Source organism: Phalangium opilio, unplaced genomic scaffold (assembly GCF_054372755.1).
Source record: "Phalangium opilio isolate 3A_F unplaced genomic scaffold, DU_Popi_V2 ptg000230l_1, whole genome shotgun sequence".
NCBI lineage: Eukaryota > Metazoa > Arthropoda > Arachnida > Opiliones > Phalangiidae > Phalangium > Phalangium opilio.
The window spans coordinates 1,618,302-1,636,316 of NW_028324221.1; the positions used below are offsets into that span (position 1 = coordinate 1,618,302).

Below are 18,015 nucleotides of genomic sequence, written 5' to 3' on the forward strand. Positions count from 1 at the left end.
CCGGGTTCGATTCCCGATATCGGAGCGAGTGCTTTTGTACCGGTTTTGAAGAATATACTTAAGGATATAGGTTAATGAATAGAATTAAGACTTGGTTAAGTAAGTCCGAGATGGTCTAGTGGCTAGGATATCTGGCTCTCACCCAGAAGGCCCGGGTTCGATTCACGGTATCGGAGCGAGTGCTTTTGTACCGTTTTTGAAGAATAAATTTAAAGACACATTTATAGGAATAATATCTAGGGTTTGCTCAAACCAGTCCGATATGATCTAATGGCTAGGATATCTGGCTTTCACCCAGAAGGCCCGGGTTCGATTCCCGGTATCGGAGACAGTGCTTTTGTACCGCTTTTAAAGAATAAAATTAAAGACACATTTATAGGAATAATATCTAGGGTTTGCTCAAACCAGACCGATATGGTCTAGTGGCTAGGATATCTGGCTCTCACCAAGAATGCCCGAGTTCGATTCCCGGTATCGGAGACTGTGCTTTGTACCGTTTTTGAAGAATAAATTTAAAGACACATTTATAGGAATAATATCTAGGGTTTGCTCAAACCAGTCCGATATGATCTAATGGCTAGGATATCTGGCTCTCACCCAGAAGGCCCGGGTTCGATTCCCGGTATCGGAGCGAGTGCTTTTGTACCGTTTTTGAAGAAAAATTTAAAAACACATTTATAGGAATAATATCTAGGGTTTGCTCAAACCAGTCCGATATGGTAAAGTGGCTAGGATATATGGCTCTCACACAGAAGGCACGGGTTCGATTCCCGGTATCGGAGCGAGTGCTCGTGTACCGTTTTAGAAGAATAAATTTAAAGACACATTTATAGGAATAATATCTAGGGTTTGCTCAGACCAGTCCGATATGATCTAATGGCTAGGATATCTGGCTTTCACTTAGAAGGCCCGGGTTCGATTCCCGGTATCGGAGCGAGTGCTTTTGTACCGCTTTTAAAGAAAAAATTTAAAGACACATTTAAAGGAATAATATCTAGGGTTTGCTCAAACCAGTCCGATATGGTCTAGTGGCTAGGATATCTGGCTCTCACCCAGAAGGCCCGGGTTCGATTCCCGGTATCGGAGCGAGTGCTTTTGTACCGTTTTTGAAGAATAAATTTAAAGACACATTTATAGGAATAATATCTAGGGGTTGCTCAAACCAGTCCGATATGATCTAATGGCTAGGATATCTGGCTTTCACCCAGAAGGCCCGGGTTCGATTCCCGGTATCGGAGCGAGTGCTTTTGTACCGTTTTGAAGAATAAACTTAAGGATATAGGTTTATATTTAGAATTAAGATTTGGTTAAGCTAGTGCAATATGGTCTAGTGGCTAGGATATCTGGCTTTCACCCAGAAGGCCCGGGTTCGATTCCCGGTATCGGAGACTGTGATTTTGTACCGCTTTTAAAGATTAAAATTAAAGACACATTTATAGGAATAATATCTAGGGTTTGCTCAAACCAGTCCGATATGGTCTAGTGTCTACGATATCTGGCTCTCACCCACAAGGCCCGGGTTCGATTCCCGGTATCGGAGCGAGTGCTTTTGTACCGTTTTTGAAGAATAAATTTAAAGACACATTTATAGGAATAAATCTAGGGTTTGCTCAAACCAGTCCGATATGATCTAATGGCTAGGATATCTGGCTCTCACCCAGAAGGCCCGGGTTCAATTCCCGGTATCGGAGCGAGTGCTTTTGTACCGTTTTTGAAGAATTAATTTAAAGACACATTTATAGGAATAATATCTAGGGTTTGCTCAAACCAGTCCGATATGGTCTAGTGGCTAGGATATCTGGCTCTCACCCAGAATGCCCGAGTTCGATTCCCGTTATCGGAGACTGTGCTTTGTACCGCTTTTAAAGAAAAAATTTAAAGACACATTTATAGGAATAATATCTAGGGTTTGCGCAAACCAGTCCGATATGGTCTAGTGGCTAGGATATCTGGCTCTCACCCAGAATGCCCGAGTTCGATTTCCGTTATCGGAGACTGTGCTTTGTACCGCTTTTAAAGAAAAAATTTAAATACACATTTATAGGAATAATATCTAGGGTTTGCACAAACCAGTCCGATATGGTCTAGTGTCTACGATATCTGGCTCTCACCCACAAGGCCCGGGTTCGATTCCCGGTATCGGAGCGAGTGCTTTTGTACCGTTTTTGAAGAATAAATTTAAAGACACATTTATAGGAATAATTTCTAGGGGTTGCTCAAACCAGTCCGATATGATCTAATGGCTAGGATATCTGGCCTTCACCCAGAAGGCCCGGGTTCGATTCCCGGTATCGGAGACAGTGCTTTTGCACCGCTTTTAAAGAATAAAATTAAAGACACATTTATAGGAATAATATCTAGGGTTTGCTCAAACCAGTCCGATATGGTCTAGTGGCTAGGATATCTGGCTCGCACCCAGAAGGCCCGGGTTCGATTCACGGTATCGGAGCGAGTGCTTTTGTACCGTTTTTGAAGAATTAATTTAAAGACACATTTATAGGAATAATATCTAGGGTTTGCTCAAACCAGTCCGATATGGTCTAGTGGCTAGGATATCTGGCTCTCACCCAGAATGCCCGAGTTCGATTCCCGTTATCGGAGACTGTGCTTTGTACCGCTTTTAAAGAAAAAATTTAAAGACACATTTATAGGAATAATATCTAGGGTTTGCTCAAACCAGTCCGATATGGTCTAGTGGCTAGGATATCTGGCTCTCACCCAGAATGCCCGAGTTCGATTCCCGTTATCGGAGACTGTGCTTTGTACCGCTTTTAAAGAAAAAATTTAAATACACATTTATAGGAATAATATCTAGGGTTTGCACAAACCAGTCCGATATGGTCTAGTGTCTACGATATCTGGCTCTCACCCACAAGGCCCGGGTTCGATTCCCGGTATCGGAGCGAGTGCTTTTGTACCGTTTTTGAAGAATAAATTTAAAGACACATTTATAGGAATAATTTCTAGGGGTTGCTCAAACCAGTCCGATATGATCTAATGGCTAGGATATCTGGCCTTCACCCAGAAGGCCCGGGTTCGATTCCCGGTATCGGAGACAGTGCTTTTGCACCGCTTTTAAAGAATAAAATTAAAGACACATTTATAGGAATAATATCTAGGGTTTGCTCAAACCAGTCCGATATGGTCTAGTGGCTAGGATATCTGGCTCTCACCCATAAGGCCCGGGTTCGATTCACGGTATCGGAGCGAGTGCTTTTGTACCGTTTTTGAAGAATAAATTTAAAGACACATTTATAGGAATAATATCTAGGGTTTGCTCAAACCAGTCCGATATGATCTAATGGCTAGGATATCTGGCTTTCACCCAGAAGGCCCGGGTTCGATTCCCGGTATCGGAGACAGTGCTTTTGTACCGCTTTTAAAGAATAAAATTAAAGACACATTTATAGGAATAATATCTAGGGTTTGCTCAAACCAGACCGATATGGTCTAGTGGCTAGGATATCTGGCTCTCACCTAGAAGGCCCGGGTTCGATTCCCGATATCGGAGCGAGTGCTTTTGTACCGGTTTTGAAGAATATACTTAAGGATATAGGTTAATGAATAGAATTAAGACTTGGTTAAGTAAGTCCGAGATGGTCTAGTGGCTAGGATATCTGGCTCTCACCCAGAAGGCCCGGGTTCGATTCACGGTATCGGAGCGAGTGCTTTTGTACCGTTTTTGAAGAATAAATTTAAAGACACATTTATAGGAATAATATCTAGGGTTTGCTAAAACCAGTCCGATATGATCTAATGGCTAGGATATCTGGCTTTCACCCAGAAGGCCCGGGTTCGATTCCCGGTATCGGAGACAGTGCTTTTGTACCGCTTTTAAAGAATAAAATTAAAGACACATTTATAGGAATAATATCTAGGGTTTGCTCAAACCAGACCGATATGGTCTAGTGGCTAGGATATCTGGCTCTCACCAAGAATGCCCGAGTTCGATTCCCGGTATCGGAGACTGTGCTTTGTACCGTTTTTGAAGAATAAATTTAAAGACACATTTATAGGAATAATATCTAGGGTTTGCTCAAACCAGTCCGATATGATCTAATGGCTAGGATATCTGGCTCTCACCCAGAAGGCCCGGGTTCGATTCCCGGTATCGGAGCGAGTGCTTTTGTACCGTTTTTGAAGAAAAATTTAAAAACACATTTATAGGAATAATATCTAGGGTTTGCTCAAACCAGTCCGATATGGTAAAGTGGCTAGGATATATGGCTCTCACACAGAAGGCACGGGTTCGATTCCCGGTATCGGAGCGAGTGCTCGTGTACCGTTTTAGAAGAATAAATTTAAAGACACATTTATAGGAATAATATCTAGGGTTTGCTCAGACCAGTCCGATATGATCTAATGGCTAGGATATCTGGCTTTCACTTAGAAGGCCCGGGTTCGATTCCCGGTATCGGAGCGAGTGCTTTTGTACCGCTTTTAAAGAAAAAATTTAAAGACACATTTAAAGGAATAATATCTAGGGTTTGCTCAAACCAGTCCGATATGGTCTAGTGGCTAGGATATCTGGCTCTCACCCAGAAGGCCCGGGTTCGATTCCCGGTATCGGAGCGAGTGCTTTTGTACCGGTTTTGAAGAATAGACTTAAGGATATAGGTTAATAAATAGAATTAAGACTTGGATAAGCAAGTCCGATATGGTCTAGTGGCTAGGAAATCTGGCTCTCACCCAAAAGCCCAGGGTTCGATTCCCGGTATCGGAGCGAGTGCTTTTGTACCGTTTTTGAAGAATAAATTTAAAGACACATTTATAGGAATAATATCTAGGGTTTGCTCAAAACAGTCCGATATGGTCAAGTGGCTAGGATATCTGGCTCTCACCCAGAAGGCCCGGGTTCGATTCCCGGTATCGGAGCGAGTGCTTTTGTACCGTTTTTGAAGAATAAATTTAAAGACACATTTATAGGAATAATATCTAGGGTTTGGTCAAACCAGTCCGAAATGATCTAATGGCTAGGATATCTGGCTGTCACCCAGAAGGCCCGGGTTCGATTCCCGGTATCGGAGCGTTTGCTTTTGTACCGTTTTTGAAGAATAAATTTAAAGACACATTTATAGGAATAATATCTAGGGTTTGCTCAAACCAGTCCGATATGATCTAAAGGCTAGGATATCTGGCTTTCACCCTGAAGGCCCGGGTTCGATTCCCGGTGTCGGAGACAGTGCTTTTGTACCGCTTTTAAAGAATAAAATTAAAGACACATTTATAGGAATATTATCTAGGGTTTGCTCAAACCAGGCCGATATGGTCTAGTGGCTAGGATATCTGGCTCTCACCCAGAAGGCCCGGGTTCGATTCCCGGTATCGGAGCGAGTGCTTTTGTACCGTTTTTGAAGAATAAATTTAAAGACACATTTATAGGAATAATATCTAGGGCTTGCTCAAACCAGTCCGATATGATCTAATGGCTAGGATATCTGGCTCTCACCCAGAAGGCCCGGGTTCGATTCCCGGTATCGGAGCGAGTGCTTTTGTACCGTTTTTGAAGAAAAATTTAAAGACACATTTATAGGAATAATATCTAGGGTTTGCTCAAACCAGTCCGATATGATCTAATGGCTAGGATATCTGGCTTTCACCCAGAAGGCCCGGTTTCGATTCCCGGTATCGGAGACAGTGCTTTTGTACCGCTTTTAAAGAATAAATTTAAAGACACATTTATAGGAATAATATCTAGGGTTTGCACAAACCAGTCCGATATGGTCTAGTGTCTAGGATATCTGGCTCTCACCCAAAAGGCCCGGGTTCGATTCTCGGTATCGGAGCGAGTGCTTTTGTACCGTTTTTGAAGAATAAACTTAAGGATATAGGTTTATATTTAGAATTAAGATTTGGTTAAGCTAGTGCAATATGGTCTAGTGGCTAGGATATCTGGCTTTCACTCAGAAGGCACGGGTTCGATTCCCGGTATCGGAGCGAGTGCTTTTGTAACGCTTTTCAAGAATAGATTTAAGACTTGGTTGAGCATGTCCGATATGGTCTAGTGGCTAGGATATCTGATTCTCACCCAAAAGGCCCGGGTTCGATTCCCGGTATCAGAGCGAGTGCTTTTGTACCGTTTTTGAGGAATAAACTTAAGGATATAGGTTTATATTTAGAATTAAGATTTGGTTAAGCAAGTCCGAGATGGTCTAGTGGCTAGGATATCTGGCTCTCACCCAGAATGCCCGAGTTCGATTCCCGGTATCGGAGACTGTGATTTGTACCGCTTTTAAAGAATAAATTTAAAGACACATTTATAGGAATAATATCTAGGGTTTGCTCAAACCAGTCCGATATGGTAAAGTGGCTAGGATATCTGGCTCTCACCCAGAAGGCCCGGGTTCGATTCCCGGTATCGGAGCGAGTGCTTTTGTACCGTTTTTGAAGAAAAATTTAAAAACACATTTATAGGAATAATATCTAGGGTTTGCTCAAACCAGTCCGATATGGTAAAGTGGCTAGGATATATGGCTCTCACACAGAAGGCACGGGTTCGATTCCCGGTATCGGAGCGAGTGCTCGTGTACCGTTTTAGAAGAATAAATTTAAAGACACATTTATAGGAATAATATCTAGGGTTTGCTCAGACCAGTCCGATATGATCTAATGGCTAGGATATCTGGCTTTCACTTAGAAGGCCCGGGTTCGATTCCCGGTATCGGAGCGAGTGCTTTTGTACCGCTTTTAAAGAAAAAATTTAAAGACACATTTAAAGGAATAATATCTAGGGTTTGCTCAAACCAGTCCGATATGGTCTAGTGGCTAGGATATCTGGCTCTCACCCAGAAGGCCCGGGTTCGATTCCCGGTATCGGAGCGAGTGCTTTTGTACCGGTTTTGAAGAATAGACTTAAGGATATAGGTTAATAAATAGAATTAAGACTTGGATAAGCAAGTCCGATATGGTCTAGTGGCTAGGAAATCTGGCTCTCACCCAAAAGCCCAGGGTTCGATTCCCGGTATCGGAGCGAGTGCTTTTGTACCGTTTTTGAAGAATAAATTTAAAGACACATTTATAGGAATAATATCTAGGGTTTGCTCAAAACAGTCCGATATGGTCAAGTGGCTAGGATATCTGGCTCTCACCCAGAAGGCCCGGGTTCGATTCCCGGCATCGGAGCGAGTGCTTTTGTACCGTTTTTGAAGAATAAATTTAAAGACACATTTATAGGAATAATATCTAGGGTTTGGTCAAACCAGTCCGAAATGATCTAATGGCTAGGATATCTGGCTGTCACCCAGAAGGCCCGGGTTCGATTCCCGGTATCGGAGCGTTTGCTTTTGTACCGTTTTTGAAGAATAAATTTAAAGACACATTTATAGGAATAATATCTAGGGTTTGCTCAAACCAGTCCGATATGATCTAAAGGCTAGGATATCTGGCTTTCACCCTGAAGGCCCGGGTTCGATTCCCGGTGTCGGAGACAGTGCTTTTGTACCGCTTTTAAAGAATAAAATTAAAGACACATTTATAGGAATATTATCTAGGGTTTGCTCAAACCAGTCCGATATGGTCTAGTGGCTAGGATATCTGGCTCTCACCCAGAAGGCCCGGGTTCGATTCCCGGTATCGGAGCGAGTGCTTTTGTACCGTTTTTGAAGAATAAATTTAAAGACACATTTATAGGAATAATATCTAGGGCTTGCTCAAACCAGTCCGATATGATCTAATGGCTAGGATATCTGGCTCTCACCCAGAAGGCCCGGGTTCGATTCCCGGTATCGGAGCGAGTGCTTTTGTACCGTTTTTGAAGAAAAATTTAAAGACACACTTATAGGAATAATATCTAGGGTTTGCTCAAACCAGTCCGATATGATCTAATGGCTAGGATATCTGGCTTTCACCCAGAAGGCCCGGTTTCGATTCCCGGTATCGGAGACAGTGCTTTTGTACCGCTTTTAAAGAATAAATTTAAAGACACATTTATAGGAATAATATCTAGGGTTTGCACAAACCAGTCCGATATGGTCTAGTGTCTAGGATATCTGGCTCTCACCCAAAAGGCCCGGGTTCGATTCTCGGTATCGGAGCGAGTGCTTTTGTACCGTTTTTGAAGAATAAACTTAAGGATATAGGTTTATATTTAGAATTAAGATTTGGTTAAGCTAGTGCAATATGGTCTAGTGGCTAGGATATCTGGCTTTCACTCAGAAGGCACGGGTTCGATTCCCGGTATCGGAGCGAGTGCTTTTGTAACGCATTTCAAGAATAGATTTAAGACTTGGTTGAGCATGTCCGATATGGTCTAGTGGCTAGGATATCTGATTCTCACCCAAAAGGCCCGGGTTCGATTCCCGGTATCAGAGCGAGTGCTTTTGTACCGTTTTTGAGGAATAAACTTAAGGATATAGGTTTATATTTAGAATTAAGATTTGGTTAAGCAAGTCCGAGATGGTCTAGTGGCTAGGATATCTGGCTCTCACCCAGAATGCCCGAGTTCGATTCCCGGTATCGGAGACTGTGATTTGTACCGCTTTTAAAGAATAAATTTAAAGACACATTTATAGGAATAATATCTAGGGTTTGCTCAAACCAGTCCGATATGGTAAAGTGGCTAGGATATCTGGCTCTCACCCAGAAGGCCCGGGTTCGATTCCCGGTATCGGAGCGAGTGCTTTTGTACCGTTTTTGAAGAAAAATTTAAAAACACATTTATAGGAATAATATCTAGGGTTTGCTCAAACCAGTCCGATATGGTAAAGTGGCTAGGATATATGGCTCTCACACAGAAGGCACGGGTTCGATTCCCGGTATCGGAGCGAGTGCTCGTGTACCGTTTTAGAAGAATAAATTTAAAGACACATTTATAGGAATAATATCTAGGGTTTGCTCAGACCAGTCCGATATGATCTAATGGCTAGGATATCTGGCTTTCACTTAGAAGGCCCGGGTTCGATTCCCGGTATCGGAGCGAGTGCTTTTGTACCGCTTTTAAAGAAAAAATTTAAAGACACATTTAAAGGAATAATATCTAGGGTTTGCTCAAACCAGTCCGATATGGTCTAGTGGCTAGGATATCTGGCTCTCACCCAGAAGGCCCGGGTTCGATTCCCGGTATCGGAGCGAGTGCTTTTGTACCGGTTTTGAAGAATAGACTTAAGGATATAGGTTAATAAATAGAATTAAGACTTGGATAAGCAAGTCCGATATGGTCTAGTGGCTAGGAAATCTGGCTCTCACCCAAAAGCCCAGGGTTCGATTCCCGGTATCGGAGCGAGTGCTTTTGTACCGTTTTTGAAGAATAAATTTAAAGACACATTTATAGGAATAATATCTAGGGTTTGCTCAAAACAGTCCGATATGGTCAAGTGGCTAGGATATCTGGCTCTCACCCAGAAGGCCCGGGTTCGATTCCCGGTATCGGAGCGAGTGCTTTTGTACCGTTTTTGAAGAATAAATTTAAAGACACATTTATAGGAATAATATCTAGGGTTTGGTCAAACCAGTCCGAAATGATCTAATGGCTAGGATATCTGGCTGTCACCCAGAAGGCCCGGGTTCGATTCCCGGTATCGGAGCGTTTGCTTTTGTACCGTTTTTGAAGAATAAATTTAAAGACACATTTATAGGAATAATATCTAGGGTTTGCTCAAACCAGTCCGATATGATCTAAAGGCTAGGATATCTGCCTTTCACCCTGAAGGCCCGGGTTCGATTCCCGGTGTCGGAGACAGTGCTTTTGTACCGCTTTTAAAGAATAAAATTAAAGACACATTTATAGGAATATTATCTAGGGTTTGCTCAAACCAGTCCGATATGGTCTAGTGGCTAGGATATCTGGCTCTCACCCAGAAGGCCCGGGTTCGATTCCCGGTATCGGAGCGAGTGCTTTTGTACCGTTTTTGAAGAATAAATTTAAAGACACATTTATAGGAATAATATCTAGGGCTTGCTCAAACCAGTCCGATATGATCTAATGGCTAGGATATCTGGCTCTCACCCAGAAGGCCCGGGTTCGATTCCCGGTATCGGAGCGAGTGCTTTTGTACCGTTTTTGAAGAAAAATTTAAAGACACATTTATAGGAATAATATCTAGGGTTTGCTCAAACCAGTCCGATATGATCTAATGGCTAGGATATCTGGCTTTCACCCAGAAGGCCCGGTTTCGATTCCCGGTATCGGAGACAGTGCTTTTGTACCGCTTTTAAAGAATAAATTTAAAGACACATTTATAGGAATAATATCTAGGGTTTGCACAAACCAGTCCGATATGGTCTAGTGTCTAGGATATCTGGCTCTCACCCAAAAGGCCCGGGTTCGATTCTCGGTATCGGAGCGAGTGCTTTTGTACCGTTTTTGAAGAATAAACTTAAGGATATAGGTTTATATTTAGAATTAAGATTTGGTTAAGCTAGTGCAATATGGTCTAGTGGCTAGGATATCTGGCTTTCACTCAGAAGGCACGGGTTCGATTCCCGGTATCGGAGCGAGTGCTTTTGTAACGCTTTTCAAGAATAGATTTAAGACTTGGTTGAGCATGTCCGATATGGTCTAGTGGCTAGGATATCTGATTCTCACCCAAAAGGCCCGGGTTCGATTCCCGGTATCAGAGCGAGTGCTTTTGTACCGTTTTTGAGGAATAAACTTAAGGATATAGGTTTATATTTAGAATTAAGATTTGGTTAAGCAAGTCCGAGATGGTCTAGTGGCTAGGATATCTGGCTCTCACCCAGAATGCCCGAGTTCGATTCCCGGTATCGGAGACTGTGATTTGTACCGCTTTTAAAGAATAAATTTAAAGACACATTTATAGGAATAATATCTAGGGTTTGCTCAAACCAGTCCGATATGGTAAAGTGGCTAGGATATATGGCTCTCACACAGAAGGCACGGGTTCGATTCCCGGTATCGGAGCGAGTGCTCGTGTACCGTTTTAGAAGAATAAATTTAAAGACACATTTATAGGAATAATATCTAGGGTTTGCTCAGACCAGTCCGATATGATCTAATGGCTAGGATATCTGGCTTTCACTTAGAAGGCCCGGGTTCGATTCCCGGTATCGGAGCGAGTGCTTTTGTACCGGTTTTGAAGAATAGACTTAAGGATATAGGTTAATAAATAGAATTAAGACTTGGATAAGCAAGTCCGATATGGTCTAGTGGCTAGGAAATCTGGCTCTCACCCAAAAGCCCAGGGTTCGATTCCCGGTATCGGAGACTGTGCTTTGTACCGCTTTCAAAGAAAAAATTTAAAGACACATTTATAGGAATAATATCTAGGGTTGTACAAACCAGTCCGATATGGTCTAGTTGCTAGGATATCTGGCTCTCACCCAGAAAGCCCGGGTTCGATTCCCGGTCTCAGAGCGAGTGCTTTTGTACCGGTTTTGATGAATAGACTTAAGGATATAGGTTTATGAATAGAATTAAGACCTGGTTAAGCATGTCCGATATTGTCTAGTGGCTAGGATATCTGGCTTTCACCCAGAAGGCCCGGGTTCGATTCCCGGTTTCGGAGCAAGTGCTTATGTACCGCATTTCAAGAATAGACTTAAGGATATAGATTTATGAATAGAATTATGACTTCGTTAAGTAAGTCCGATATGGTCTAGTGGCTAGGATATCTGGCTCTCACCCAGAAGACCCGGGTTCGATTCCCGGTATCGGAGCAAGTGCTTTTGTACCGGTTTTGAAGAATAAATTTAAAGACACATTTATAGGAATAATATCTAGGGTTTGCACAAACCAGTCCGATATGGTCCAGTGGCTAGGATATCTGGCTCTCACCTAGAAGGCCCGGGTTCGATTCCCGGTGTCGGAGCGAGTGTTTTTGTACCGGTTTTGAAGAATAGACTTTAGGATATAGGTTTATGAATAGAATTAAGACCTGGTTAAAAGAGTCCGATATGGTCTAGAGGCTAGGATATCTGGCTCTCACCCAGAAGGCCCGGGTTCGATTCCCGGTATCGGAGCGAGTGCTTTTGTACCGTTTTTGAAGAATAAACTTAAGGATATAGGTTTATATTTAGAATTAAGATTTGGTTAAGGTAGTGCAATATGGTCTAGTGGCTAGGATATCTGGCTTTCACACAGAAGGTCCGGGTTCGATTCCCGGTATCTGAGACTGTGATTTGTACCGCTTTTAAAGAATAAATTTAAAAACACATTTATAGGAATAATATCTAGGGTTTGCTCAAACCAGTCCGATATGGTCAAGTGGCTAGGATATCTGGCTCTCACCCAGAAGGCCCGGGTTCGATTCCCGGTATCGGAGCGAGTGCTCTTGTACCGTTTTTGAAGAATAAATTTAAAGAAACATTTATAGGAATTATATCTAGGGTTTGCTAAAACCAGTCCGATATGGTCTAGTGGCTAGGATATCTGGCTCTCACCCAGAAGGCCCGGGTTCGATTCCTGGTATCGGAGCGAGTGCTTTTGTACCGTTTTTGAAGAATAAATTTAAAGACACATTTATAGGAATAATATCTAGGGTTTGCTCAATCCAGTCCGAAATGATCTAATGGCTAGGCTATCTGGCTCTCACCCAGAAGGCCCGGGTTCGATTCCCGGTATCGGAGCGAGTGCTTTTGTACCGTTTTTGAAGAATAAATTTAAAGACACATTTATAGGAATAATATCTAGGGGTTGCTCAAACCAGTCCGATATGATCTAATGGCTAGGATATCTGGCTTTCACCCAGAAGGCCCGGGTTCGATTCCCGGTATCGGAGCGAGTGCTTTTGTACCGTTTTTGAAGAAACATTTAAAGACACATTTATAGGAATAATATCTAGGGTTTGTTCAAACCAGTCCGATATGATCTAATGGCTAGGATATCTGGCTTTCACCCAGAAGGCCCGGGTTCGATTCCCGGTATCGGAGACAGTGCTTTTGTACCGCTTTTAAAGATTAAAATTAAAGACCCATTTATAGGAATAATATCTAGGGTTTGCTCAAACCAGTCCGATATGGTCTAGTGTCTACGATATCTGGCTCTCACCCACAAGGCCCGGGTTCGATTCCCGGTATCGGAGCGAGTGCTTTTGTACCGTTTTTGAAGAATAAATTTAAAGACACATTTATAGGAATAATATCTAGGGGATGCTCAAACCAGTCCGATATGATCTAATGGCTAGGATATCTGGCTTTCACCCAGAAGGCCCGGGTTCGATTCCCGGTATCGGAGCGAGTGCTTTTGTACCGTTTTGAAGAATAAACTTAAGGATATAGGTTTATATTTAGAATTAAGATTTGGTTAAGCTAGTGCAATATGGTCTAGTGGCTAGGATATCTGGCTTTCACCCAGAAGGCCCGGGTTCGATTCCCGGTATCGGAGACAGTGCTTTTGTACCGCTTTTAAAGAATAAAATTAAAGACACATTTATAGGAATAATATCTAGGGTTTGCTCAAACCAGACCGATATGGTCTAGTGGCTAGGATATCTGGCTCTCACCTAGAAGGCCCGGGTTCGATTCCCGATATCGGAGCGAGTGCTTTTGTACCGGTTTTGAAGAATAGACTTAAGGATATAGGTTAATGAATAGAATTAAGACTTGGTTAAGTAAGTCCGAGATGGTCTAGTGGCTAGGATATCTGGCTCTCACCCAGAATGCCCGAGTTCGATTCCCGGTATCGGAGACTGTGCTTTGTACCGTTTTTGAAGAATAAATTTAAAAACACATTTATAGGAATAATATCTAGGGTTTGCTCAAACCAGTCCGATATGATCTAATGGCTAGGATATCTGGTTTTCGCCCAGAAGGCCCGGGTTCGATTCCCGGTATCGGAGACAGTGCTTTTGTACCGCTTTTAAAGAATAAATTTAAAGACACATTTATAGGAATAATATCTAGGGTTTGCACAAACCAGTCCGATATGGTCTAGTGTCTAGGATATCTGGCTCTCACCCACACGGCCCGGGTTCGATTCCCGGTAAAGGAGCGAGTGCTTTTGTACCGGTTTTGAAGAATAGAATTAAGGATATAGGTTTATGAATAGAATTAAGACTTGGTTGAGCAAGTCCGATATGGTCTAGTGGCTAGGATATCTGGCTCTCACCCCAAAGGCCCGGGTTCGATTCCCGGTATCGGAGCGAGTGCTTTTGTACCGTTTTGAAGAATAAACTTAAGGATATAGGTTTATATTTAGAATTAAGATTTGGTTAAGCTAGTGCAATATGGTCTAGTGGCTAGGATATCTGGCTTTCACCCAGAAGGCCCGGGTTCGATTCCCGGTATCGGAGCGAGTGCTTTTGTACCGCTTTTAAAGAATAAATTTAAAGACACATTTATAGGAATAATATCTAGGGTTTGCTCAAAACAGTCCGATATGGTCAAGTGGCTAGGATATCTGGCTCTCACCCAGAAGGCCCGGGTTCGATTCCCGGTATCGGAGCGAGTGCTTTTGTACCGTTTTTGAAGAATAAATTTAAAGACACATTTATAGGAATAATATCTAGGGTTTGGTCAAACCAGTCCGAAATGATCTAATGGCTAGGATATCTGGCTCTCACCCAGAAGGCCCGGGTTCGATTCCCGGTATCGGAGCGTTTGCTTTTGTACCGTTTTTGAAGAATAAATTTAAAGACACATTTATAGGAATAATATCTAGGGTTTGCTCAAACCAGTCCGATATGATCTAAAGGCTAGGATATCTGGCTTTCACCCTGAAGGCCCGGGTTCGATTCCCGGTGTCGGAGACAGTGCTTTTGTACCGCTTTTAAAGAATAAAATTAAAGACACATTTATAGGAATAATATCTAGGGTTTGCTCAAACCAGTCCGATATGGTCTAGTGGCTAGGATATCTGGCTCTCACCCAGAAGGCCCGGGTTCGATTCCCGGTATCGGAGCGAGTGCTTTTGTACCGTTTTTGAAGAATAAATTTAAAGACACATTTATAGGAATAATATCTAGGGCTTGCTCAAACCAGTCCGATATGATCTAATGGCTAGGATATCTGGCTCTCACCCAGAAGGCCCGGGTTCGATTCCCGGTATCGGAGCGAGTGCTTTTGTACCGTTTTTGAAGAAAAATTTAAAGACACATTTATAGGAATAATATCTAGGGTTTGCTCAAACCAGTCCGATATGATCTAATGGCTAGGATATCTGGCTTTCACCCAGAAGGCCCGGTTTCGATTCCCGGTATCGGAGACAGTGCTTTTGTACCGCTTTTAAAGAATAAATTTAAAGACACATTTATAGGAATAATATCTAGGGTTTGCACAAACCAGTCCGATATGGTCTAGTGTCTAGAATATCTGGCTCTCACCCACAAGGCCCGGGTTCGATTCCCGGTAAAGGAGCGAGTGCTTTTGTACCGGTTTTGAAGAATAGACTTAAGGATATAGGTTTATGAATAGAATTAAGACTTGGTTGAGCAAGTCCGATATGGTCTAGTGGCTAGGATATCTGGCTCTCACCCAAAAGGCCCGGGTTCGATTCTCGGTATCGGAGCGAGTGCTTTTGTACCGTTTTTGAAAAATAAACTTAAGGATATAGGTTTATATTTAGAATTAAGATTTGGTTAAGCTAGTGCAATATGGTCTAGTGGCTAGGATATCTGGCTTTCACTCAGAAGGCACGGGTTCGATTCCCGGTATCGGAGCGAGTGCTTTTGTAACGCTTTTCAAGAATAGATTTAAGACTTGGTTGAGCATGTCCGATATGGTCTAGTGGCTAGGATATCTGATTCTCACCCAAAAGGCCCGGGTTCGATTCCCGGTATCAGAGCGAGTGCTTTTGTACCGTTTTTGAGGAATAAACTTAAGGATATAGGTTTATATTTAGAATTAAGATTTGGTTAAGCAAGTCCGAGAAGGTCTAGTGGCTAGGATATCTGGCTCTCACCCAGAATGCCCGAGTTCGATTCCCGGTATCGGAGACTGTGATTTGTACCGCTTTTAAAGAATAAATTTAAAGACACATTTATAGGAATAATATCTAGGGTTTGCTCAAACCAGTCCGATATGGTAAAGTGGCTAGGATATATGGCTCTCACACAGAAGGCACGGGTTCGATTCCCGGTATCGGAGCGAGTGCTCGTGTACCGTTTTAGAAGAATAAATTTAAAGACACATTTATAGGAATAATATCTAGGGTTTGCTCAGACCAGTCCGATATGATCTAATGGCTAGGATATCTGGCTTTCACTTAGAAGGCCCGGGTTCGATTCCCGGTATCGGAGCGAGTGCTTTTGTACAGCTTTTAAAGAAAAAATTTAAAGACACATTTAAAGGAATAATATCTAGGGTTTGCTCAAACCAGTCCGATATGGTCTAGTGGCTAGGATATCTGGCTCTCACCCAGAAGGCCCGGGTTCGATTCCCGGTATCGGAGCGAGTGCTTTTGTACCGGTTTTGAAGAATAGACTTAAGGATATAGGTTAATAAATAGAATTAAGACTTGGATAAGCAAGTCCGATATGGTCTAGTGGCTAGGAAATCTGGCTCTCACCCAAAAGCCCAGGGTTCGATTCCCGGTATCGGAGACTGTGCTTTGTACCGCTTTCAAAGAAAAAATTTAAAGACACATTTATAGGAATAATATCTAGGGTTGTACAAACCAGTCCGATATGGTCTAGTTGCTAGGATATCTGGCTCTCACCCAGAAAGCCCGGGTTCGATTCCCGGTCTCAGAGCGAGTGCTTTTGTACCGGTTTTGATGAATAGACTTAAGGATATAGGTTTATGAATAGAATTAAGACCTGGTTAAGCATGTCCGATATTGTCTAGTGGCTAGGATATCTGGCTTTCACCCAGAAGGCCCGGGTTCGATTCCCGGTTTCGGAGCAAGTGCTTATGTACCGCATTTCAAGAATAGACTTAAGGATATAGATTTATGAATAGAATTATGACTTCGTTAAGTAAGTCCGATATGGTCTAGTGGCTAGGATATCTGGCTCTCACCCAGAAGACCCGGGTTCGATTCCCGGTATCGGAGCAAGTGCTTTTGTACCGGTTTTGAAGAATAAATTTAAAGACACATTTATAGGAATAATATCTAGGGTTTGCACAAACCAGTCCGATATGGTCCAGTGGCTAGGATATCTGGCTCTCACCTAGAAGGCCCGGGTTCGATTCCCGGTGTCGGAGCGAGTGTTTTTGTACCGGTTTTGAAGAATAGACTTTAGGATATAGGTTTATGAATAGAATTAAGACCTGGTTAAGAGAGTCCGATATGGTCTAGTGGCTAGGATATCTTGCTCTCACTCAGAAGGCCCGGGTTCGTTTCCTGGTATCGGTGACTGTGCTTTGTACCGCTTTTAAAGAAAAAATTTTAAGACACATTTATAGGAATAATATCTAGCGTTTGCACAAACCAGTAATTAAGAGAAAGAATAATTCCAAAATCCAATTGGCTAATTAGTTAATCCTAAATCTAATTAAATTTTAATTAGATAATTACCTTTCCGATTCATACTAATTAATTAGAATTACTTCTCAGTTAGCACTAAGGTAATTAAAATTCAATTACCATTTTCAATTAGTAAATGTTGCTAATTAATTAGAAATTCAATTAGCTAACTAATTAATTAGCACAGCTCTGAATTGTAGCTAGACGCACTAATAGTCAATGCGCACCATAAAGAGAATAATAAGTCTGTAGTTACTACCCGTTTACCATTATCCCTTTCACTACTCTTATTATTATTATTTAAGAGTGTATTTAACTTTCGGCTCACTCTGAACCGTTGATGTCTGTTCATTTCAGACACGAAAATCAAAGCCAAAAGTTTACTTCACCTCAGGCCTCAATTATATACTCTTTGTTTCACTAAGCCTATTGCGGATAATACTTGTTATACGCGCCGGAGTCTAGGTCTTAGTTTTCTTCATGAATTCACTAAACCAAGGATTATTCTATATACAGATGTAGTATAGCTTAAGCAATATATAAACAGCCATTTCAAATAACAATATTAAAAACAATCTTTGGAATATCAAAATGAAACGGAGCTTTAAAGCTACAAAAGTACTAAATGCATCATAATTACGAAAAATACTTCCACATATTCACTTAATATTATGGAGAAAGGGAATATTAAGGTTCTGTATGATTTCTTAACACAT

At 42.1% G+C, this 18,015-nt stretch overlaps 49 non-coding genes across 49 annotated transcripts; all 49 read left to right on the forward strand.

Annotated features, from left to right (window-relative positions):
• The first annotated feature begins 256 nt into the window (after positions 1-256).
• TRNAE-UUC (transfer RNA glutamic acid (anticodon UUC)) lies at positions 257-328 on the forward strand. Its single transcript has one exon. It is a non-coding gene; the product is annotated as a tRNA-Glu (tRNA).
• A 231-nt stretch (positions 329-559) lies between these two features.
• Positions 560-631, forward strand: TRNAE-CUC (transfer RNA glutamic acid (anticodon CUC)). The gene has a single exon. It is a non-coding gene; the product is annotated as a tRNA-Glu (tRNA).
• Positions 632-1,014: 383 nt separating this feature from the next.
• Positions 1,015-1,086, forward strand: TRNAE-CUC (transfer RNA glutamic acid (anticodon CUC)). The gene has a single exon. It is a non-coding gene; the product is annotated as a tRNA-Glu (tRNA).
• An 80-nt stretch (positions 1,087-1,166) lies between these two features.
• On the forward strand, positions 1,167-1,238 carry TRNAE-UUC (transfer RNA glutamic acid (anticodon UUC)). The gene has a single exon. It is a non-coding gene; the product is annotated as a tRNA-Glu (tRNA).
• Positions 1,239-1,619: 381 nt separating this feature from the next.
• TRNAE-CUC (transfer RNA glutamic acid (anticodon CUC)) lies at positions 1,620-1,691 on the forward strand. Its single transcript has one exon. It is a non-coding gene; the product is annotated as a tRNA-Glu (tRNA).
• A 534-nt stretch (positions 1,692-2,225) lies between these two features.
• TRNAE-UUC (transfer RNA glutamic acid (anticodon UUC)) lies at positions 2,226-2,297 on the forward strand. The gene has a single exon. It is a non-coding gene; the product is annotated as a tRNA-Glu (tRNA).
• An 80-nt stretch (positions 2,298-2,377) lies between these two features.
• Positions 2,378-2,449, forward strand: TRNAA-CGC (transfer RNA alanine (anticodon CGC)). The gene has a single exon. It is a non-coding gene; the product is annotated as a tRNA-Ala (tRNA).
• A 534-nt stretch (positions 2,450-2,983) lies between these two features.
• Positions 2,984-3,055, forward strand: TRNAE-UUC (transfer RNA glutamic acid (anticodon UUC)). The gene has a single exon. It is a non-coding gene; the product is annotated as a tRNA-Glu (tRNA).
• An 80-nt stretch (positions 3,056-3,135) lies between these two features.
• On the forward strand, positions 3,136-3,207 carry TRNAE-CUC (transfer RNA glutamic acid (anticodon CUC)). The gene has a single exon. It is a non-coding gene; the product is annotated as a tRNA-Glu (tRNA).
• Positions 3,208-3,287: 80 nt separating this feature from the next.
• On the forward strand, positions 3,288-3,359 carry TRNAE-UUC (transfer RNA glutamic acid (anticodon UUC)). Its single transcript has one exon. It is a non-coding gene; the product is annotated as a tRNA-Glu (tRNA).
• A 383-nt stretch (positions 3,360-3,742) lies between these two features.
• TRNAE-UUC (transfer RNA glutamic acid (anticodon UUC)) lies at positions 3,743-3,814 on the forward strand. Its single transcript has one exon. It is a non-coding gene; the product is annotated as a tRNA-Glu (tRNA).
• A 231-nt stretch (positions 3,815-4,045) lies between these two features.
• Positions 4,046-4,117, forward strand: TRNAE-CUC (transfer RNA glutamic acid (anticodon CUC)). The gene has a single exon. It is a non-coding gene; the product is annotated as a tRNA-Glu (tRNA).
• Positions 4,118-4,500: 383 nt separating this feature from the next.
• TRNAE-CUC (transfer RNA glutamic acid (anticodon CUC)) lies at positions 4,501-4,572 on the forward strand. Its single transcript has one exon. It is a non-coding gene; the product is annotated as a tRNA-Glu (tRNA).
• A 231-nt stretch (positions 4,573-4,803) lies between these two features.
• TRNAE-CUC (transfer RNA glutamic acid (anticodon CUC)) lies at positions 4,804-4,875 on the forward strand. The gene has a single exon. It is a non-coding gene; the product is annotated as a tRNA-Glu (tRNA).
• Positions 4,876-4,955: 80 nt separating this feature from the next.
• Positions 4,956-5,027, forward strand: TRNAD-GUC (transfer RNA aspartic acid (anticodon GUC)). Its single transcript has one exon. It is a non-coding gene; the product is annotated as a tRNA-Asp (tRNA).
• Positions 5,028-5,259: 232 nt separating this feature from the next.
• TRNAE-CUC (transfer RNA glutamic acid (anticodon CUC)) lies at positions 5,260-5,333 on the forward strand. Its single transcript has one exon. It is a non-coding gene; the product is annotated as a tRNA-Glu (tRNA).
• A 78-nt stretch (positions 5,334-5,411) lies between these two features.
• On the forward strand, positions 5,412-5,483 carry TRNAE-CUC (transfer RNA glutamic acid (anticodon CUC)). Its single transcript has one exon. It is a non-coding gene; the product is annotated as a tRNA-Glu (tRNA).
• An 809-nt stretch (positions 5,484-6,292) lies between these two features.
• TRNAE-CUC (transfer RNA glutamic acid (anticodon CUC)) lies at positions 6,293-6,364 on the forward strand. The gene has a single exon. It is a non-coding gene; the product is annotated as a tRNA-Glu (tRNA).
• Positions 6,365-6,747: 383 nt separating this feature from the next.
• Positions 6,748-6,819, forward strand: TRNAE-CUC (transfer RNA glutamic acid (anticodon CUC)). Its single transcript has one exon. It is a non-coding gene; the product is annotated as a tRNA-Glu (tRNA).
• A 231-nt stretch (positions 6,820-7,050) lies between these two features.
• On the forward strand, positions 7,051-7,122 carry TRNAE-CUC (transfer RNA glutamic acid (anticodon CUC)). Its single transcript has one exon. It is a non-coding gene; the product is annotated as a tRNA-Glu (tRNA).
• Positions 7,123-7,202: 80 nt separating this feature from the next.
• On the forward strand, positions 7,203-7,274 carry TRNAD-GUC (transfer RNA aspartic acid (anticodon GUC)). Its single transcript has one exon. It is a non-coding gene; the product is annotated as a tRNA-Asp (tRNA).
• A 232-nt stretch (positions 7,275-7,506) lies between these two features.
• TRNAE-CUC (transfer RNA glutamic acid (anticodon CUC)) lies at positions 7,507-7,578 on the forward strand. Its single transcript has one exon. It is a non-coding gene; the product is annotated as a tRNA-Glu (tRNA).
• Positions 7,579-7,658: 80 nt separating this feature from the next.
• On the forward strand, positions 7,659-7,730 carry TRNAE-CUC (transfer RNA glutamic acid (anticodon CUC)). The gene has a single exon. It is a non-coding gene; the product is annotated as a tRNA-Glu (tRNA).
• An 809-nt stretch (positions 7,731-8,539) lies between these two features.
• TRNAE-CUC (transfer RNA glutamic acid (anticodon CUC)) lies at positions 8,540-8,611 on the forward strand. Its single transcript has one exon. It is a non-coding gene; the product is annotated as a tRNA-Glu (tRNA).
• Positions 8,612-8,994: 383 nt separating this feature from the next.
• Positions 8,995-9,066, forward strand: TRNAE-CUC (transfer RNA glutamic acid (anticodon CUC)). Its single transcript has one exon. It is a non-coding gene; the product is annotated as a tRNA-Glu (tRNA).
• Positions 9,067-9,297: 231 nt separating this feature from the next.
• TRNAE-CUC (transfer RNA glutamic acid (anticodon CUC)) lies at positions 9,298-9,369 on the forward strand. Its single transcript has one exon. It is a non-coding gene; the product is annotated as a tRNA-Glu (tRNA).
• An 80-nt stretch (positions 9,370-9,449) lies between these two features.
• TRNAD-GUC (transfer RNA aspartic acid (anticodon GUC)) lies at positions 9,450-9,521 on the forward strand. The gene has a single exon. It is a non-coding gene; the product is annotated as a tRNA-Asp (tRNA).
• A 232-nt stretch (positions 9,522-9,753) lies between these two features.
• Positions 9,754-9,825, forward strand: TRNAE-CUC (transfer RNA glutamic acid (anticodon CUC)). The gene has a single exon. It is a non-coding gene; the product is annotated as a tRNA-Glu (tRNA).
• Positions 9,826-9,905: 80 nt separating this feature from the next.
• TRNAE-CUC (transfer RNA glutamic acid (anticodon CUC)) lies at positions 9,906-9,977 on the forward strand. The gene has a single exon. It is a non-coding gene; the product is annotated as a tRNA-Glu (tRNA).
• A 1,413-nt stretch (positions 9,978-11,390) lies between these two features.
• TRNAE-UUC (transfer RNA glutamic acid (anticodon UUC)) lies at positions 11,391-11,462 on the forward strand. Its single transcript has one exon. It is a non-coding gene; the product is annotated as a tRNA-Glu (tRNA).
• Positions 11,463-11,541: 79 nt separating this feature from the next.
• TRNAE-CUC (transfer RNA glutamic acid (anticodon CUC)) lies at positions 11,542-11,613 on the forward strand. The gene has a single exon. It is a non-coding gene; the product is annotated as a tRNA-Glu (tRNA).
• An 80-nt stretch (positions 11,614-11,693) lies between these two features.
• On the forward strand, positions 11,694-11,765 carry TRNAE-CUC (transfer RNA glutamic acid (anticodon CUC)). Its single transcript has one exon. It is a non-coding gene; the product is annotated as a tRNA-Glu (tRNA).
• A 79-nt stretch (positions 11,766-11,844) lies between these two features.
• TRNAE-CUC (transfer RNA glutamic acid (anticodon CUC)) lies at positions 11,845-11,916 on the forward strand. The gene has a single exon. It is a non-coding gene; the product is annotated as a tRNA-Glu (tRNA).
• A 230-nt stretch (positions 11,917-12,146) lies between these two features.
• On the forward strand, positions 12,147-12,218 carry TRNAE-CUC (transfer RNA glutamic acid (anticodon CUC)). Its single transcript has one exon. It is a non-coding gene; the product is annotated as a tRNA-Glu (tRNA).
• Positions 12,219-12,298: 80 nt separating this feature from the next.
• Positions 12,299-12,370, forward strand: TRNAE-CUC (transfer RNA glutamic acid (anticodon CUC)). Its single transcript has one exon. It is a non-coding gene; the product is annotated as a tRNA-Glu (tRNA).
• A 232-nt stretch (positions 12,371-12,602) lies between these two features.
• Positions 12,603-12,674, forward strand: TRNAE-UUC (transfer RNA glutamic acid (anticodon UUC)). The gene has a single exon. It is a non-coding gene; the product is annotated as a tRNA-Glu (tRNA).
• A 79-nt stretch (positions 12,675-12,753) lies between these two features.
• Positions 12,754-12,825, forward strand: TRNAE-UUC (transfer RNA glutamic acid (anticodon UUC)). The gene has a single exon. It is a non-coding gene; the product is annotated as a tRNA-Glu (tRNA).
• A 232-nt stretch (positions 12,826-13,057) lies between these two features.
• TRNAE-UUC (transfer RNA glutamic acid (anticodon UUC)) lies at positions 13,058-13,129 on the forward strand. The gene has a single exon. It is a non-coding gene; the product is annotated as a tRNA-Glu (tRNA).
• Positions 13,130-13,661: 532 nt separating this feature from the next.
• Positions 13,662-13,733, forward strand: TRNAE-UUC (transfer RNA glutamic acid (anticodon UUC)). Its single transcript has one exon. It is a non-coding gene; the product is annotated as a tRNA-Glu (tRNA).
• Positions 13,734-13,964: 231 nt separating this feature from the next.
• TRNAE-CUC (transfer RNA glutamic acid (anticodon CUC)) lies at positions 13,965-14,036 on the forward strand. Its single transcript has one exon. It is a non-coding gene; the product is annotated as a tRNA-Glu (tRNA).
• A 230-nt stretch (positions 14,037-14,266) lies between these two features.
• Positions 14,267-14,338, forward strand: TRNAE-CUC (transfer RNA glutamic acid (anticodon CUC)). The gene has a single exon. It is a non-coding gene; the product is annotated as a tRNA-Glu (tRNA).
• An 80-nt stretch (positions 14,339-14,418) lies between these two features.
• On the forward strand, positions 14,419-14,490 carry TRNAE-CUC (transfer RNA glutamic acid (anticodon CUC)). The gene has a single exon. It is a non-coding gene; the product is annotated as a tRNA-Glu (tRNA).
• A 232-nt stretch (positions 14,491-14,722) lies between these two features.
• Positions 14,723-14,794, forward strand: TRNAE-CUC (transfer RNA glutamic acid (anticodon CUC)). The gene has a single exon. It is a non-coding gene; the product is annotated as a tRNA-Glu (tRNA).
• An 80-nt stretch (positions 14,795-14,874) lies between these two features.
• TRNAE-CUC (transfer RNA glutamic acid (anticodon CUC)) lies at positions 14,875-14,946 on the forward strand. Its single transcript has one exon. It is a non-coding gene; the product is annotated as a tRNA-Glu (tRNA).
• A 382-nt stretch (positions 14,947-15,328) lies between these two features.
• Positions 15,329-15,400, forward strand: TRNAE-CUC (transfer RNA glutamic acid (anticodon CUC)). The gene has a single exon. It is a non-coding gene; the product is annotated as a tRNA-Glu (tRNA).
• An 810-nt stretch (positions 15,401-16,210) lies between these two features.
• TRNAE-CUC (transfer RNA glutamic acid (anticodon CUC)) lies at positions 16,211-16,282 on the forward strand. Its single transcript has one exon. It is a non-coding gene; the product is annotated as a tRNA-Glu (tRNA).
• Positions 16,283-16,662: 380 nt separating this feature from the next.
• On the forward strand, positions 16,663-16,734 carry TRNAE-UUC (transfer RNA glutamic acid (anticodon UUC)). Its single transcript has one exon. It is a non-coding gene; the product is annotated as a tRNA-Glu (tRNA).
• A 79-nt stretch (positions 16,735-16,813) lies between these two features.
• Positions 16,814-16,885, forward strand: TRNAE-CUC (transfer RNA glutamic acid (anticodon CUC)). The gene has a single exon. It is a non-coding gene; the product is annotated as a tRNA-Glu (tRNA).
• An 80-nt stretch (positions 16,886-16,965) lies between these two features.
• TRNAE-CUC (transfer RNA glutamic acid (anticodon CUC)) lies at positions 16,966-17,037 on the forward strand. The gene has a single exon. It is a non-coding gene; the product is annotated as a tRNA-Glu (tRNA).
• The last annotated feature ends 978 nt before the right edge of the window (positions 17,038-18,015 follow it).